The sequence below is a fragment of the Adiantum capillus-veneris genome, chromosome 26 (assembly GCF_014529385.1).
Source record: "Adiantum capillus-veneris isolate H3 chromosome 26, ASM1452938v2, whole genome shotgun sequence".
Lineage (NCBI taxonomy): Eukaryota > Viridiplantae > Streptophyta > Polypodiopsida > Polypodiales > Pteridaceae > Adiantum > Adiantum capillus-veneris.
In genome coordinates, this window is record NC_140956.1 from 135,847,750 (window position 1) to 135,868,501 (window position 20,752).

The window sequence follows — 20,752 nt, forward strand, 5'->3', positions numbered from 1 at the left end:
TCAAAATAGCCAATTGAGAAGAGCCGAAGAAGGAAACATTTCCCTTAAAAATTCAGAGTGTGAACACACAACTACTTTGAAAATGGTATGAATTAAAAAAGTGAAAGTGATGTGGACTTTGCCTCATGGCATAACTTGTGTTTACTTGTGTTGATAGCTCCATAGCATCTCTCTTCGAAGCTTTCGCCAAAAGCTCTGCGACCTCACATCACAAATGATATTTTGCATTAAAAGATGTATGAAGGTGAAAATTTGCACACGATTATTTTTAAAATGGAAAGAGATGCATTTCGTGCATTACATTGTTGGAATTAGGGTTGCAGAGAAACACACACGGCTTGGAGAAGACGAAGGAAGCTCAAGGCACACAATAGAGAGTGTGTTACTTAGTGTGCAATGGAAAGATAGATAGCCCTAGAGTGATGGGCGTATATAAAATGCTCGGGGGGGAAAACCTCCTAAATAGGGGAAAAATGCCCCAGCGGTCCTAGTGTGTTCACACACATCACTACCACATGTATATGGTAACAAATCCCCCCTGGAGTGATGCGGTGAAAGAGAGATGGCACATGAGTAAGGGAAGTGCCATGCCGTAAGGACATGATCGGTCCACAAAGGGGAGTAAGCCCAAAGCTTTGCGGAAAGCTTCAAGCTTCTCACGAGACAATGCCTTTGTGAAAAGATCTGCAAGGTTGTCCTGTGTTGGCACATAAGCCAAGCTGATCTCTCTTGTTGAGAGCCTCTCCCTGACATAGTGGTAATGCACCTCAATGTGCTTTGTGCGAGCATGAAAAACTGGGTTCCTCGCAACTGCCAATGCGCTCTGACTGTCAGTGTAGATAGTGTTGGCCACAGTGTCGTGTCCAACACCCAAATCAACCATAAAACGTCTAAGCCATACACACTCAACCGTAGTTGTGAAGACTGCCCTGTACTCAGCCTCACAACTTGAAGTGGCCACAGTAGGTTGCTTCTTGCTCAACCATGATATACATGAACTGCCAAACATGAAACAAAAACCACTTGTGGACACTCGCGTGTCAAAACAACCAGCCCAATCTGAGTCCGAAAAAGCATGTAAGTCTGGCGGCAATGATCCTCCCTTGGGATAAAACAAGCCAAGATGTAAAGTGCCACTAAGATAGCGGAAAATCCTCTTGACAGCCTACCAACTCTTAGACCCTGGGCTATGCATAAATCTGCTGCCCTATGAGACTGCAAACTGAATATCCGGCCTCGTGTTGCATACATAAATGAGGCAGCCAACAGCAGTTTGGTAAAGAGTGACATCAGCAGGATCGCCAACATCATATAGACTCAAGTTCAAACCTGTTTCCATGGGAGTGGCAATAGGTTTGCAATCCTCAAGTCCAAACTTACATAGCAATGTCTCTATGTAACTTTTCTGACACAAGGCAATACCACCATCACACTACTTAAACTGTATACCCAAGTAATGATGCAACAGCCCCAAATCTTTCATCTTGAAAGTAGCATTCAAATCAGCCTTAAATTCAGCAATATGTCTCTCATTTGGTCCAGTGATCAGCAAATCATCAACATAAAGAACCACAATGAGAAGTACATCACCCTCACGCTTTACATACAATGTGCTTTCTGTTGGACTGTTACGAAAGCCTCGTTTAACCAAATGAGTGTTAGCTTTCTCATACCAAGCATGGGGAGATTGCTTCAACCCATACAAAGCCTTCTTACATCTGCACACTTTGTCCTCTTGTCCTTTTATGACAAAACCGCAAGGCTGCGTTACATAAACTTCCTCAAATATGTCACCATTCAAGAAAGCAGTAACAATGTCTAATTGATGTACATCCCAACCAAAATGAGCTACCAATGCACATAGAAAACGCACAGTAGTCATACGACAAGTGGGAGCAAAAGTCTCTTCATAATCAATGCCTTTTTGCTGTGCATAACCCTTTGCAACAAGTCGAGCCTTATGGCAATCGATCTCACCATCCGGCTTGCGTTTCAACTTGTAAACCCACTTCGTACCAATGGCCTTTTTTCCAGGAGGCAAATCACATAAAGTCCATTTGTCATTTTCTATAAGTGCATCATATTCTGATTGCATGGCAGCCATCCAATTTTCTGAATTCTGTGCTTCATCAAAAGACAGAGGCTCCTCAACATCATGTAAGCTAGACACAGCCAAAGCATAACAATCTGATGCATAAGATGCATGGCAAGAGCCTGAACGAGTACGGCTAGGCAAAGGTGCATCCAATTTACTGTCACGCAAAGTGTGCACGTACCAACCAATTTGGCATACCTCTAGCCTGCTCATTTTCAGCCCTTTCCTCATCAAGTACATCATGTACATCTGCATCAGTAATAGGCTGATCTGTAACATTTTCAAAAACCCCCATAGGTTGTACATTTGCCTCATTGGAAATTACATTCGTATTTCCACCACTGAAAAGAGGTAACAAAGTGTCATAAATGTCTTGTGAGCTTACATTACTGTCTCTAGTACATGATAGCAAGGGCTGAACAGAATCTTCCACAAACACTACATCCCATGAAACCAGAATACGTTTTGTTTGCGGGTGATACAACCTGTAACCTTTGCTTTCAGCACTATAACCAACAAAAATACATTTGACAGCCTTATCATTCAATTTTCTGCGCTGCACTTGTGGCACCAAAGCATATGCCAAACAGTCAAAAACACGCATGTGCTCACTAGAAGGCTTTCTATCATGCCATGCTTCATATGGAGTAATAGACTGCAAAGCTTTCGTAGGACATCTGTTTAATACATAAGTGGCACACATGATGGCCTCAAGCCAAAAAGAATGCGGCAAAGCTTGACTTTTGACCATACATCGTGCCATTTCCGTCAGTGACCTATTTTTTCTCTCAGCAACACCATTTTGCTGAGGTGTATAAGGCACTGTACGTTGGTGTTTTATCCCACGACTAGCCAGAAATGCATTAAATTCATGAGACATATACTCCCCCCCTCGATCGGAACGGAGGGTGCCCATAGTACATTTTGAGACATTTTCAGCCATAGCCAGAAATTGTTTGAAGCACATAAAAACTTCAGACTTCTCTTTAAGAGGAAATACCCATGCATGACTGGACTAATCATCAATGAAAGTCACGAAGTATAGGTAATTGCCCAAGGATGGAGTTTGTATGGGCCCACAAACATCACTATGCACAAGCTGCAACCTGCATGTGGCTCGAACTGAACCATCCTTTGGAAACTTAGAACGCTGCATCTTACCCAAAATACAGCCTTCACAAACATGTTTGACAGGTGCTTCAAGAGGCGGCAAAGAAGCAACCATATCAGATTTCTGCAAACACAGCAAACTGGCAAAATTCAAATGACCAAAACGTGCATGCCAAAGTTTTGCATCTGAAATAGACCTTGAATCTGCAACAGCACTTGCAAAATTTTGTCCACACTTGTCATACAAAGTGGGCTTATACAGCCCACGGCACACAAGGCCAGATGCAACAATTTCATCACCAAAACTGAGATCATGAACTGTACATCTGTCATCCACAAATTTGACTACATGTCCAAGTCTAGCAAGGGCGGATACAGACAAGAGATTCTTCTTGATCCCAGGTACATAAGTGCATCAACAAGTGTGAAGGAACTGCCATTTGCAGCAGTAAGCACAATATTTCCAACGCCCTGAATCGGATAAGAGGCATTGTTGGCACAAGTGACTGAATTCCCATGAGGGACAGACTCGAGAGAGGTAAACAATTCACAATGTGAGGTAGTGTGCTTTGTAGCACCACTGTCGAAATACCACACATGTGAATCTGCAACAACTGACAAGCATGCATCATGGACAACAGGATTGTAAGTGCACTCTGTGCTAAAAGCCCATTCTGCATCAAGATCAGCATCAAAGTCTCCTTTCACAGAAGACTCAACAATGGCTGCATTTGTAGCGGAACTAGCATTTGCAGTGGAACCACCCTCTTTCTTCTTAGCCTCTTTGGCCTTCAACTTAGGACACGACTTGATCAAGTGATCATTGGCTTTACAATAATGGCAACGCATCTTCTTTTTGCCCTTATCACCAGAATTGCCCGACGAATTGTTGCCATCAGAAGCATTAGGAATAGAAGTTTTGCCACTCGTAGCAAAACCATAAGAAGTGGCTGCATTGCTGTTACCACCCTTTCTTTGAGAAGCAATAAAAGCCTGTTCAACTGCACGCTGCCTAGTCCTGTTTTTTCTGGAAAGTGACTCTTGCAACAGCAATGTGCATAATGCATCAAACTTGACAACTTCAGGATTTCCTTGGGTCATAAGTCTCCAAGTACTAGCAAAAGTCTGGTAGGAATCTGGTAAGGCATCAAGAATAGTCTACACAAGGGAACTGTCTGAAATGACTTCACCTGCATAAATAAGTTGCTCATTGATATCCTTGACACTAGCAAGGAAAGTGTCCATATCATCTTCCTCATGCATAATCTTCGACTCCAGCTCTTTACGCAGCAAAGCAATTTTAGCCTCATTGCGACTTGCATAAAGACCAGCCAAAATATCCCAAGCCTGTTTTACAGATTTCGCTGAACGGATGTGAGGAACAATGGTGCGCTTCACAGACAACGCAATCAATGCATGAGCCTGCCCATCCTTAACATCCCAACGAGCTTATTCTGCCGTAGGCAAAACAACTCTAACAGCAGCAATCCTTGCAGCAAGACCTGCAGCATCCTCAACATCGCCTACATCCTCACAACCAGGACGTACATCAATGTCCTGCACAATATTTGAGACGCCCTTTGACACAAGAACGTGTTGCATCATATAAGCCCATATAGGGTAATTGTCCCCATCCAACCTGTCCTCAGCAATAAACATCTTGAACACATCTGTGTTGTTGTTGTCAGCCATGGTAAATGCTGCACCTGATGTGAAAACTACCCGAAAATAGGAGAAATGGAGCGGGAACAACACGTGCTATATAGCACAAACCGTAGAAGACTGTAAGGCACCTGTTATGCAGAAAATGGCACTGACAGAAATTCTACACAAAATGACAAAATAGCATGTGCAGTACTGCCTATAGTGGAAACAGAGGCCAAAATGAGCCCGAATCAAAAATCTGAGCAGACCAAGCTCTATGAGCTTGCCCAAAATATTTGTTGATCTGCGAACGCTCGCCAAAGCTCACTGAAATCGGAGAAAGTGAGCAGGCGTGTACTGGAGCAGTTGGCGACTAAGCCCGGGAGGACGCAACCTTCTCTAATACCAATTGTTGGAATTAGGGTTGCAGAGAAACACACACAGCTTGGAGAAGACAAAGGAAGCTCAAGGCACACAATAGAGAGTGTGTTACTTAGTGTGCAATGGAAAGATAGATAGCCCTAGAGTGATGGGCGTATATACAATGCTTGAGGGAAAAAACCTCCTAAAGAGGGAAAAAATGCCCCGGCGGTCCTAGTATGTTCACACACATCACTACCACATGTATATGGTAACATACACTGCTTGTGTCCATTAAAAAAAGAAAAAACCATACGTATGATATTTATGCATTGTGTGGAGTTGGCACCGTCCTCCACATTTATAATAATACCGTAGGGAACGTGTCTTTTCCTCGCCACTTTTATATCCTCCAATGTTGAAGGGCTTCTCCTCCACTGTTGTGGAGGGACTTTCTTATAATAAAAATATTGTAGTTACACAAAGAAGAACGCATTACTGTTGATTTATGTCGGCTTATGATATTCTAAATTGTCATGTCATTGTGTATTCACCAAGTGTCCCTTCGTTGGACATCACAAAAGTTCTTCAATCCTTGTCACATTCATTTACAATCATTTCAATGCAGATGATGTAAATTCATTGTTTTGATGCATATATATGATAAAATTATTAATCTAGCACTTTCAAGATCACATATGGGAGATTGAAATATGGAATATAAGTATACCTTTGAAATTGGCCGTATGCATCGAAGCACAACCTTGGATGGATCAACTCCAAAACCTTCCTTACGTTGTTCTACCACTTTGCCACTAGTATGTGTTTTTCCATCAACATCCTTTTGCGGCAGCTATTGCCAACATGTCGACTGTCACATTCTTTTTTGCTATCATGCTTGCTATTACCTGTACTACTTTTTATGTTCTTGCTCTTAGGGTAGGTTGAATCTAATGTATTGTTCTTCTATAGGCACAAACATACACAAATTCACACTCTTTAGGGGAGGTCTTGAAGGTTACAGAGAGTTGCACTCCAATTAGAGCCCAAGGAGTAGGTAAACGCTCTTTCTCTATTCTACCCCGGCAATCAAGTAGGCGCTACAAGTAGATCTCTCTATCTCTCTCTCTCTCTCTCTCTCTCTCTCTCTCTCAAGTGTACCACATTTAGCTCTTGAGAGGGACTCGGATTCTTTCTCCCTCCACCTCTAGTAGCCCTCTTTGAGGGGCCTTCATCCCCATTTTCTCTCCTGTGTTTTTCTTCAAGAAGTGCCTTGTTTCCTCGACACTTTGCAATGTAGGCATGCACTGACAAAGCATCTATAGGTTCATTCCATCCAGTCTCAAGACGGATACAATCTCGTGCTTCATGTAAGACTTCTTTAGTCAACTTTCCCTTCATAGCTAACTGCATCGCCGATGGCCAGACATCTTCACCATCCTCACTCATGTCTTCAATATATTTTAACCCTTTGAGCATGACTTGACTAGCCTTTAAGCCAAATGTTGCTGCTTTAACCATTGAGATAGCATGACTGGTTTCCATGTCCTCAACTAGCTTTTTCATCCCTCCTTTGCCAAAGTTGGTCGCCAAGGGCTTCCTTGTTTCACTAAGATGTATCATCCCTTCTTTGAAGAAGACAAGATCTTTACCCAAGGCATCTTTGAAGCTTTCACAGTCCCTTCTTGGATGGTCTGGGATGTCACACCAGATGCACCTATTTACAAATCCCTCTGTGTTTTGAGGTCTTTGACTTGATGACTGTCTAGATGTTTGTCCCTTTTCTTCAAGCCTTGCTAGCTTTAATTTCAGCTCGCGTATGCCCTTCACAAGTTCTTCAAGCATAAACCCATCATCCTTAGAAGCTACAATAGCAGGTTTTAGCTGCTTCTCAATAATAGCAGGAACTGGAGCACCATTGTTCACCACCATCTTGTCTCTTCTGTGTTGTCTTTTCGCCAACAGGGAGACTGCATCTTTGTAGACATGTAGTAGTGTTAGTGTGTATACGCGCTTCACCAGGGGCACTTTTCTCCCACTGGGTTTTTCCCCTTGGACATCTGGTGTGAAAGGACACCTTATCTCTTAGGGTTTCATATAAGCTTTGTAGCTCTGAGTTTGTAGATACACTATTATTCCAATACAGAGAGATAGACTACAGAGATCTCGTACGCAAGCTGTGTGTCTTCTCCTTCTCCATCTTCTTCCTACTATGAGTTGTTGTCTTCCTTCTGTTTCCTGTTTCATCATCTTCAACAATCTTGTACATCATTCCACCTTGTCTTCAAACGTTGCTCTGCATCTTTGTCTTCCAAGAGAAGCTCTAACTTTTCTTTAATTTCTTTGCCCGCTGCTTGTAGGAAAAGTTCTACCTTCTCCCTATCCAAGGATGCTTGTTCATTTTGTGATAGTTGAGCATAGCGTCGCTCAAACTCTCTGAGAAGCTCTGTAGCAGAAATCCCTTCTTTATGCTTTGCAACCCAATCTAAGAAAGTTCTTTTGGTCACCCTCTCAGAGTCCTCCATAAAGTAGTCTTCTTTTAGAGCAATCTTGAATTCCTCCCAATTTCTTCCATGAGCATTTTGAATTGCCCTAATACGGTCTCTGATCTCTCGGACACAAACTAGCTCAAAATTTCGAACCATGTCTTCCTTACACACTCGGTTTGACTCCATTTCCTTCATATAATCTTGTAGATACTTTTTGATGTCCTTGCCATCAAACTGGTCAATTCTCTTCACAATGGACTGTAGTGCTTTTGTGGTTGAAATCTGGCTTCTTTCCGCTGCTTGTTGTTGCTGCATGTACATGGCAAATGCTTGAAACATCTTCATGACTGTAGGATCAAAGTGCATCCCATGTGTCTCTTGATTTTCATCCATGGCTAACAAAGTGTCTATATCAATTCACAAACTCCCACCCCAACAACTTCGCATCAGGTTCACCAGAAATGTCGAAATGTGTGCGGTCTAGCTGGAAGGTGCAAAACCTTTGGCTGTGAGAGTTCGTGATGAGAGTCACAAACACTTTGTGAAAAAGCGTTTGTGGAGAATCACCAACCCTCTTTCTAAGGGTGACAGAGAATCTAAGAGCGTTCACGACAGCAAAGTCACAAATCCTCTTTCCTATCGTGCTTGGAAATTGCTTGTTTTCGTAGTTGAGATTATGATAAGAGGATCACTAAATCACATTCAATTTCACTTTAAAAGACCATTTGAAAACAATAAAGTTTCAGCCATGAAACCTCAATGCTCATACAAGCACAATTCTCAATCAAAACCCAAACCTCTTTCATGGTATCATGTAGCCTCGCCCCCAATTACATAGTCGTGGCATCAAACAGTTGAAAGGAATGCTCGAGCTTCCACCTTCACGACGACAATTTTCTGATTTTTCAAAGATTTACGAGCTTCTAAAGTGAAGCCCACACACCATTTTGATAAGGGGAAACCTTAATTCACTCCCTCACAAGCTCAGATACAAGATTGCGAAGAGGCGGGACTGCCCTACAAATAGATTGAGCAACCATGGAAGCCATTACATAGTAGTGATAAATTGCAAGATTTTTCTATAAAAATCCCCCTTCTCTCTCTTTCCCACGGAAATATGAGCTGATGTGTCAATTTTTGGGCCATTTTGCCACTTTGGACCAAAACTAGGCCATTTTCAGCTCATTTTTGACCCAAAAAATATCATTTTTGATGAAAAAAATCCCAAACGGAGTCAGGAAAATCCCTAAATTTGTGGGATCACTCACATAAGCATAAAAAGCATAGATAAGCATAATTTTTCATCAATATACCATGTTGGGTCACTTTCCATGCAATTATGCAACGGCGCCTGTTAGTTGCTATTTTTGGTAGTTTTTGCCCGCATCAGTCTCTTTGTAGGTGAGATGAGTGTGCCACCATGAAACACTTGGACTATGTACATTGTCAAACCAAATTAAGCATCTATCAGGTGAAAAAGCACGCAAATGAGCCACATCCAGGGCCACGACTCCCCGAATAGATATGTACATGATAGCGACCACAGTAGCCGCTTTAGCATATATCACGATATGTACATTATTGCTTTTCTTTCCATGCATTGAGAAGTGTCAAAAGTGAGGTGAATGTTTTTATTTCACACTATGTACGTGCCACGGCACGACAACGTGTGCTATGTTGTTGCACATAAGAAAGTTATGGAACATTTTTAAATATATGTTAATGCTTGTAAAGGTTCTCAACTTCTCATATCATATGTTGTCAACAATAGTGTTTGGAGCACTAAAGAGTAACTTAGGATGTTTTGGAAAAATACCAAATAAGGGAGAAAAGTGTTCATTTCAACACTAGAGAATACAATGTGAAGTTTTGCCAACTCATTGAAGCATGGTTGGAGATATGGTATGTAGATTGTGTTCGCTTGTGGTTTCTATCTAAGCATGTATGAGTGAAATCTCATCCCATCCAAGTACAAGCCAAATGTGCCATCGCATATTCCTTTTGCATGTCCATAGGATAAAAGAATGTAGCCACTTTCAAGAAGACAAAATATAAGCAATGAAAAACCAACTTGCAAGGGTTCTTGAAATGTACAACAATTTAAGATATAAAGAAAAATTCTATCACTTCAAAACATAAGTGTTTTGGATGATATTAGGTTGCACCTAAAGGTAGCCATAGCTTAAGCCACCCAGGTTCACGACTTGGGGCTCCAATGTTCATGCATACTATCACAATATATTTTCGATGCATTCCCACAATACTTCCCACCTTGTGGATTACCATAACATCATGAATGTCTGCCGCCCTATCCCAACCACAGTTGTGGCGTTTACCATGGATACAATGGAAGTGAGCCCTAAAGGAGGCGATAATAAAACTCGATCACAATGTGCTTTTGTGCAGTCCCACTAAAATTCCCACATCATTGATTACCACAACACCATGAGCTACTACACCTGTCCCCAACCACAACTAGCTAGGTATGAGGTACTCCCTCCCAAGTAGTAGCTCATCATATTGTAGTGGCTCATCATATTGAGCGGTAAAGGCCGTTACATGAAAAAGAGTATATGTTTCCTATGTGAGAAAGTGAACACAAGGAATCCCAAGGCCTTGTGGGTTTCCAAATGATGCTCAAGTCGCTATGAGTTTAGGAAGCACATGCACAAATTATTATTGCATATTTCATTTGGGAACTTTTGTTGCAACAACAAAATTTTCTTAAACGAGTCAGTGCACATCCCTAGCTTAGTGTCGGAGCGCTGATTGTAGATACTAAAGAATGTAGATAAACAACAATAAATGCAAAAAGTCTCAATGAATGCGCATCCTAGCACGTCACCAGAGGGGAGCACTTACCCAAACAATTTCTAATCTAGAAAATCTTTCCAAATGCCTCATGTGTAGGCCTTCTCAAACTTCTTGTGTACTTGTAGATGTTGGCTCAAGGCTTGAGGTATAGCTTCATACCCCATGCACATGGAGACTGCATCGCCACATGCGTGCCTCTAAGTGAGATATGCATTGTTTGCGATGAGGTTGAGCTACCATGAAGCCCCTAACATAGGGGCTCATGGTAATGATCCCCTCCCACCAAAGTTGTAGGGTTGTGGCTCGACTACGACTTTCCACATCAGTTGAAACAACACACCGTCAACCTCCAAGATGTTCATGGCACCTAGAAAATCACCTAGCAAATAAGAGACGTTCTGAGGCTCATGTTTGTAGCAACAAAATGCTTTCAAACCACGAACTTAAGTTGGAGCAAAGGCCTGCACGTCACTACTTGAATTGCCGTTAGTTTTGACGGGACTTGACGAGCGTTGATGATGAGCTTGTAAAACAACGCACGTTAGATTTGAATTTAAATTAAAGCGACATTTAATGAGGAATCCCCTACGTCAGGCCTTGCGTCATCGTCTTTTCTAGACTTTACTTTACTTGTCAAGTTTGTGAAGCCATGCTACAAAGACCTTATATTGCCACTGTGGAAAAGAATGGTGCGTCACTGGTTCTTCCTTGTTTCCGTTGCCTGTAGGAGAAGAAGGGACTGCTCTCGGCTCAACTCAACAAGGCCACTGTAGCAACACAATATACATGAGTTACATGCACACAAGCAATAGAAGGTAAGGCGCTGCAGCCTGTGACTTTAGACTCCCAAACTCTGAGATCAAGTTTGAGAAGCCATCACTTCTGCCATTGTAGAAAATAGTGGTGCGTCACTAGCATCCAGCTTCTTCCTTATTTTCGTTGCCTGTAGGAGACGAAGGGACTGCTCTCGGCTCGACACAACAAGGCCACTGCAGCAACACAATATAGACGAGTTACATGCACACAAGCAGCAACAGGCGAGGCGCTGCAGTCTCAGACTCCAGACTCCCGAACTGTGAGATCTGAGGAGCATCTATAAACTATCTGCTTGAACTTTGAATACCTCACAAATGTGTACCACCTCCTAATGCACACCGACTGTGAGGCTCCAGCAGTGCTTTCGGGACTCATGACGGCTCAAGCAAAGTCGTTTTGTTTTTGTTAATAGAAGCATGCAGATGTAGCTCCGTCCAAGAAGGTGTTGGTAGTCGTAAATGGATATGTTGTCTCAATGAGTGGTAGGTATAATCATATGAAGAAGTAGTTGCATACGGCCTCGAGGACTGAAGCGCGAGCCCGGCAAACCTGCTGTAAAACTCAATCCTATTGAGAATGTGGATGGACTCCCTGGCTAGCTACATGCGCAATGCAAGAGGAGATGCGAGTGTTGCCAATGGAACAACCCACAACGAAGTATTCAAAAGAACCGAGCCTCAACTGTCATCAACAGACGTATGGTCATCTGCTCACCTTTCGCGACTTTGTTTAGGTATCACCTATGGTTATTTCTACATTTTTTATTTTCTCCCCATTATTATTAAGAGTCAATACATCATTTGAGAGCTCCTTGTCTCCTAAAACAATAAATATAAAACCTTAAAGTGAAAATATAATAGGTAGAGGTATTTGTTTGCAAATGAATACGCTAAAATTCAAGGACTTGTAGACTTTCTTTCTTACAACTTTGTGAAAAAAAAAGGTAAGTTTCAAATTTTGAAGGTGGGATTACACTAACCCTTAGCATTCTAAGTAGCTTCGTACCTTAAACCTCTAGCTTAGAGTAAGTTCGAACATAAGTTCGAGCATATAAGCAGTCACTAAGCAGGAGGCTTGGACTTAACCTTAAAAAAGGACCCCAACTTGTGCTTCAATAAAAGCTCAAATTTAAGAAGATTGAGCCTCTACCTTATCCTATCTGAGTAGACTCTCGAAGGAAGAGGTTTGAGCTTAAATTTAGTAAATTTCCAACCTCTACTTCAGTAGAGACTTATATTTAAGTAGCTTGAGTCTCTACATCAATGGAGGCTCGAACTTAAGTTCGAGCCTGAACAAGCTTGAGCTTAACCTTAGTAAAGGCGAAGACATGTGCTTCAATAGAGGCTCAAGTTTAAGCATCTTGATCCTGAACCTTAAAGAAGGCTCGAACTTAAGTTCGAGCCTCTTAAGAAACCTCAAAGGGAGAGGTTTAAATTAACCTTTAACACTAGGTTGGTAATGGGACACTTTTATGTCCTAGGATACTTTTATGTCCTGTTAAGTGACCATTTTCCTTGAATTATGTCAAGAGTTTCAAAATGGATTTTGAGGTGCTATATATCTAGAAAGTTGTCTTGTGAGCTGAAAAAAACTCGACATTCTTTTGGAATACCAATTCCATCTTTAACCTTGTCCTTGCACAACATTTCACAACCTAAACTGTGTGAAAAAAGGGTCCTGTTTTTGGCTTTTTTCAACTTTTTGCAACTATACCACTCTATAATTCATTTTTATGAGGTCTATAATGCTAGAGAACTATCTTTAGTAGTCCTCAACATGTCCTGATGTTTCTAGGGAGAAATAAATATTAAAGTTGTAAGTTATGACCAAATTATAAAAATTATCAAATCCCGTTTTTTAGCCAATTTTAGCTCTTCTATGATTTTTTTGGTGGATTTCATGATATCCAAATGCATTTTTTATTTTCTATGTCGCATATTGTAACATAAATCTAATATTCCTTGAGTTTTGGGGCACCTAATACCCTATTTTGCATAGTACACAACGATGGTTGATTTTTTCAATTATAGAAGAAAACGAAACATTCTAGTATATCAAGTATAGCTTTTTCAATATTGTTAGTTTCTTGTGACAACTACATGTATTTTGTAGGTAGTAACCATATCTAATCATAAGGATCAAATTTGGCTAGATATTGAATAGTTTCTATGGGATTCTACAACTCATAATGTTGAACCCAGTTTTTTCATGTTTGCTGTTTTTAGCACTTCATCTTTGTCCCTAAGATTCCCCTTGGTAAGAGATGTATTATTCTTTTGACATGGTCCATGGATCCTTATGAACATAAAGGACAATAGGGAACTAAGAAAACATGCGTATATTATTTGTATTGAACGTGGCTATAGAAACTTTGATGATAGGTTTGCAGAATGGTAAAAATTCAACTTTTTTGTACCTAATTATTTTGGCAAAACAAAAAATAGTAAGTGAGAAGCAATCATATGTTCTGATCACCAACCCATTGAAGTTAACTAGGGAATTTATCTCAAGTCCTACAAAAATCCCTAATCTTATTTTTATGCAACAAAACGTAAGAAATGACTGTTTTGATGAAAATGCACTGGTCCATCAACTTTGGAGGCTTGGTGTGACCAAAAGATGAGAAATTTTACAAGTTTCTTATTTTTTCCATGTGTAGTAGGCCTTGAACTATAACCTCATGAAAGGATTTTACAAAATGAGTGGATCTACTATGGTTTTGGAGGTTTTTTTCAAAACCCTGAAAGGACACTTTTATGTCCTGTTAGGTTACCAACCTAGTGTTAATGGGGTCTAGCCCATGTCACAAGAGGATCAAATTTAAGAAGCTCAAATCTCTACTTGAGAGGAGGCTTGAACTTAAGTTTGAGCTTCTAAAAACAACCTCAAAGAGGGAGGCTTGAGCTAAACCTTAAATAAGGTTCAACCTTGTGCTTCACTAGAAGATCAAAAGTAAATAGCTTGAACCTCCACCACAAAGGAGGTTTGAGCTCTAAGTAGTCTCAAAGAAGAGGTTTCAACTTAACCTTGAGGAATAAATGTATAAACATATGCTTTAGTATAGGATCAAATTTATCGATCTTGAGCCTCTAGCCCAAAGAAGGCTCAAACTTAAGTTCGAGCCTCTAAGAAGCCTCAAAGGGGGAGACTTGAAGCTAAAGTGTCAATACAAGCTCAAATGTAAGGAGCTTGAGCCTCTACCTTCTTAGAGGAGGATTGAGAGCCTTTAAGTAGCCTTAGGGTAAGAGACTTGAGGTGAGGTTACTTAGCAAAGTTCAGAACATGTGCTTCAATAAAGGCTCAAGTTTAGTTAGTTTGAGCCTCTACATTAGTGGAGGTTGGAACTCAAGTTCAATCTTCTAAGGATTCTCTAAGGTAAACGTTCGCACTTAAGTTTGAGGCTTTGAAAGAGTCTTGAAATTAAGTGGCTCATGGGTCTTGCTTAGTGGAGAATGGAACTTGAATATGATCCTCTAACAAATCCTTGAGATGGATATTTAAACTAAATTGCAAGCTTCTTACTGATTGGAGACTCACATTAGTATGCTAATTCAAGACAATCGTGTGGGGTTTTATACTTGAATTTGAATGTTCTTCCTTAGTCCAAGAGTCACATTCATTTGATAATTTAGGACAATCATTTGGGGATCTATACTTGAATTTCAAGCTTTTAACAAGTGAAAGTTCAAGCCTTGCCTTAACATTCTTGTGTAGCACTTGAATGTGAGTCTAACCTCATGAGCTCAATGTAGCTACTATAGCACATGTAAGTGAGGCTTGTGCTGAAGCTTTGAGCCTCATAGACTAAAGCTTTGAGCCTCACCTCCATATGTGGAATAGCAAATGCAAGTTGGGTTTTAGTATGTGAAGCTCAAGTTCATCTTGCCCGTGACCTCCATATGCTAATGTACGTCAAGGACATCATGAGACTTCATACACTAAATTATAGGTTTCTAGCTCTTGAGATTCTAACTTAATTTTAAGACTTAGATGCATAATCTACTGTAGAACTAGCATGTGCGATCAGCCTAATGAGCTCATTCTAGTTCGTTATGTAGGTAGATTGCTTCTGTGCACATACTAACCACCATAAATCTTCTTTTTCTAGCAACATGTTTTGTTAAAATTCCAAGGCTACATTCCACGATCAAGCTCATTTTAGCTCTCTTCCACGTTGATATTGAATTGCTAATTGAGAATTGAGAATCATGCATTTGAGCCTCAATTGAACTTATTAACTAGGGATTCAATTCTAAGTTTGATGCCCCCTTAATATAGCACTTGCAAGAGAGGAACATCCAAAGGCATGGGACCTTGTTTCTCAAACTACTAGGGTTGAAGTACACTACATGGGGTACTCCAATGAGAGGCTCCAGCTTGACCAAAAGATGCACTTGCAATGGGCCTCAACTTCAAGGTTTTGTTTCAAGTGAGCCTCAACCATATGCAATGAGGGTTGAACTCTTCATGGGGTACTTCAATGAGAGGCTCCAAATTGAGTAAAAGATGCACTTGTAATGGGCCTCAACTTCAAGTTTCAGTTTCAAGTGAGCCTCAAACATATGCATGTTTCATAATATGATAGCCTAGGTACCTTGCACTTGCAAAGAGGATCTTAAATCCAAGTTGGATCCTTAGCCAACATAGCTGAAGCTGAAAATAGAGATGGGTTCGACACTATACCTATGGATAATGAGCCTCACCTTACCTACTGACATATGTATCTTTCTTACATGGCTCAAATCTTGTAGTATAATTGCTAAATGTAGATGCTTGGGAATAGTGCATGCCTCCTAAGAATAATAGAACTATCCTTTCATTTTACTAAAAATGATAGCAAAGATAGAGATGGATTTGACACTAGTCAAGTAGCACAAGAACTTCTTGTGCCCTTTGATCAAGATTAGTGTAAAGATAATAGTATCAGCAAACCACTAAAAATGTGGTGCAGGTGGGGCACAAAACTGCTCTTATTGGGAGAGCATCTACAAATACCTCAAGATGAATGTGTCCAAAGGATCCATAGCATGTTCCAACAAGAAGGATTTGAGAAGATGATGAGAATAAGTATCAAGATAGTGCAATTTTTCAAGACTCCTTTACAAGTATGGAGCTACAAGAGAACTTGGCAAAGGTATATAAAGGATTGTAGTTGATGCAAAGCTATACATAGCTTACTTGAGACGGTGGGTGGGACAATGGTTGGGTGATTGCATAATCTAATTTGAATCATATATGGTTTTCAAGTTGAAAATAACTCGATGAGGTCTATGCACTCATTGTGATCCATTGTGATTTTCAAGTTGAAAATAACCCAATGTGATTGTGAATAATTTTTGAGTCATTTTTTACTAATAAGATGAAGATATATGTTTTTTTTTTCAAAAAATTAATGTGTCTACCCAAAGTGGTTTGCTTTGGGTTCACTTCTTTTAAAATGAAGATTACTAAAGCAATGTGTTGTTAACTCCTTTTGTATCTAAGTACATGATGTTATCAACTTCATCTCATCATTAGTAATTGCCAAGGCTACATTACTTTGATTGAAAAAAAATATGGCATATCTAGTAATCAAGGTGCATGCATGGATATGTATGGTTATTGATTGACACGAGAGTTGGGGGGGGGGGGGGGGGGGGGGGGGAGAGAGAGAGAGAGAGAGAGAGAGAGAGAGAGAGAGAGAGAACCTTGTATTTGGAGTTGGGAGTTTATAAGAAATTTTAGACATGTTTCCAATATTTCTAATGTTAGCTACTGAGATGGTGCTAGTTATCTTCGGGAATGGAAGTTAGTGTCTTGATTTCCTTTCTTTGCAATTATGCAATCAAACAGCATAAGCCTTTTAAAACTAGTTTGGTATCTGCACACTAAAATATCCTCTGGACATTATAATGTCCTAAAACTTGGCAAAAACCATAGGTTGTTTCTATGCTTTAAACAATGTTAGATAGATTTTTATAGGAAAGTTACCAACAAAGAAAATTTAAATATGCAAGAACAATCCATTTTCAATAAGAAATAAATAAATTACAATTCAAATGGACACATCAGTGTCTCGTATTTTTTACCTATTTTTGTCCTATATTAAATGATTTTTTTCCTAGGTCAAATGAATTTTGTTTGTCATAGTACGTTATGTGCCACTCCATATAATTACAGACACCACATTTTCATGTGGTTTAGAGCCATTGTATTTTTTTCTATATGATTTATGTACCACATACTAGAATCCATACACACTTTTGTAGACATAATGTTAAAGAACCTTTTTTATAGTTGAATAGTGATTCTCAAAACATCTTTGAGTATACCCATGGGACACTATATCACTTGGTAGAAATTCATTATGATTTTGCTTTGGTATTTTCTTCAAAATGATCTCAAAAGGACATTGTAATTTCTGATTGTGGTACCAAACTAATGTTAGAAAAGAAAAATCACGGCATGGTTAATTGGATGGGTTGATGCAAGAGGAAAGGATGACTAATAAGGAGCATATTTCTAGGCATTTTCAGAATAAGATCCCATGTATTAGAGTAGAATGGAATTTGGCACATGTATCTAAACCAAGCAATAAATGATAATATTGGGTTCACTACTTATTTGGTGTTTCTAAACACCACCATCTATTTGAGATACTATCAATTCCTACATTACGTTGAGAAAGCTCTTTGATTTCTCAACCATTGATAGACAAAAATATGTGTGTAATTTCGTAATTTCTTGTAATATGTGATTTATTAGATTAGGTTATCTCTATAATACAATATAATTATATCAATATCACTTGTTATCTTGGTGTTTCTAAGCACCATATTCTTTTAAAATTTAGATGTTCTTCCATAAAAACATTTGATTTTCTAGGTATTCTTGATATAGTTAGTGTAGTCATATCAATGGCAAAAACAAAATCCATTCATATCAAGTATTTTCTACACAAGGAAAAATTGGGAGTCCTTGATAAATTTCAAGGGCATCCTTCACACATTCATGTTTAATGTATTCATCCATGTGATTTTGTACGAACACAATCATATATTTATTGAAGGACGGATACATTTTAATGGCATAACCAAGGGATTGCAAACAAATGTTATCTACAACTACATAGTAATACTTAGATTTCAAGTAACCTTCGAGTACATCCATGTTGATTTTATATCCACACAATCATATATTTATTGAAGGAAGCATACATTTTAATGGCAGAATCAAGGGCTCGCTACACAATAATACTTCGATTTCAAGTACCTTTTAAAGAAATGGGACTTGAATAATTCCCAAAATTCCTAAAGATGTCTTTTGTTGACGTTTTTTCTATAACATCAGCCACTCTGTTCAAGAAGAGTTGAGACTGGTATATTTGTTTGTGATTTTTATATATGTAGATAGCGACAAACACTTTAAATCATTGGCTCTATACACAAGGTGCAGTAAATACAAATAACACTTTCTATGGGTAGCAAGTAGGCATGGCCTCACTATCAAGAAACTAATTCACAGGATTCCATGAATAGATTGAGAGAGCCTCAATGTAGGTAATCTCTTCCTTGAACACCCAAGAAAATCTAGTATGACTACCTCCTTTGGGGTGTTGGAAAACTTTCTCTTCTATTCATAAAGAGAGATGATTATTTCAAGATCCAGTTGTGAACAAGATTTTAAATTGAGAGGATTTGTTTTTAATTTATAAACTGATTGTGGCTATAGGAGTGGTATTTCCAAGGGTATTGTTGGGTTTGTGGCCTTTGGCCTAACGTCGATAGCTGGTGTGAGAACATCTCTTATACAGTAAGTAGTCCATTAAGCAACTAAGTATGTGAGGGTACATGTCTTAGCACATGTGGCAGATGAGTTGCACAAGAGCCCAAACGACATCCTACTCAGCATGGCTATTCCAAATTTTATGGAGCCACTCTTGACCTTCGGAGAGTTGCCCCTTTACCCTTGGGAAAAGGTACCTGTGACCCTTGAGAGGTGCATCTAGCCATATGAGTTACTATTTAAGTAGCAAGCTCTTGTACACACTTTCCAACCTCAACCTCAACCTCATCAACCATTTTCTACATCTTACGAGTTTATGATTAATCAAAACATGTTTTGAGTCTAGACTCTCTCTCCTCTCTCTCTCTCTCTCTCTAACTATAAGTGAAATTATCAATGCTACCATCATGAATGCTAGTCTTGTCGATCCACCCTAGCACAACATGTGGTATCAAAGCTTATGATAGGATTAGCATTCCTTTGCATTGCATAATTTTTGTTTAATCATGTTTCCTAATCACCCTTTTAATTTTATTCAACGATGGGATATGCATTCTTGAAAGGATGCATCACTATCCACATCCATTAAGCTAATGAAGGAGGATTAGTCATCTCATTAGAAGTCGCCAACATGCAATTTTGCATTAATGGTTGCATTCATTTTCATTCTAGACCACATTTGTGTTGTTTTTGTGTTGATTTTTAAGTAGTTTTCCTCTTCAATCAATTTCATCGACTTTGTTTTCTCCTTACATCACCCTCATCATTTCGAAGTACAGCCTTCAAGCTCTGAATTTTGATCCATAGAGCCCCTCCAATCATCATCCCCAACTTTGCTATTATTAGGTATGTGTGGCAATTATTTTTTTGTGCGTGTGGAGCTCTACTAAGACGAATTTTTGCAACCTATTTCCAGCTTACCGCCCACAAGAAATCCCGAGGCTTTGTGGCTTAGTGCATTAACCCTATTTGGGGGGTGGGCATGAGGTAAAGTTCTCAATTTGCAATAAATATTTTTGGAGGAGGAGGTTGGATGGACTTGTATGAGGTGGTAAATTACATAGCAAGCATTAGCGGGTCAGCAAGGAGCTATTCCCATAGTAGCAAACACGCCCTTTGACCTACACCCGCCGAACACCAATTAGCATTTGACTCTGGCCTAATTCTTGGTTCGGGTTCATTGGGGCGAGTTCCCATATGCGCTCCCTCTTTTCCTGAGGCCCTCCTCGCTAGCCGACATCCTGACCCTGCATGCTTGTTGAGTTGCCCATTGTCCCTGCTGCCTGACTCCGTAAGCCTGCTATCTCGCGTGCAATGACTCAAGATTCTAGCCCTCAACATCCCTACTAAGGGCCTTTCCCATAGGCCAAGGAGAGTTTTTCCCCCCCTCCACAAGGAAGCATTGCCATAGCTGCAAACAGCTTTTTGAGCTTCACCTCAAGCGAAGCCTGCAATCTTTAAAGGCCTTTTTAAAAAAACTTGAAGACGGGGTTCCAAGCAATCAAAGAAGAAGATTTTCCTCAAGCTTTGACTTCAAAAGCTTCACAAGGCTTCAACTTTCTTGAGCATTCAAAGATAAATCTTTAATTTCTCTATCATTCTTACTTAAAATGTTGTATTTCAAAGTTAAAAATCTTGCACCCATGGCACATTACAAAGC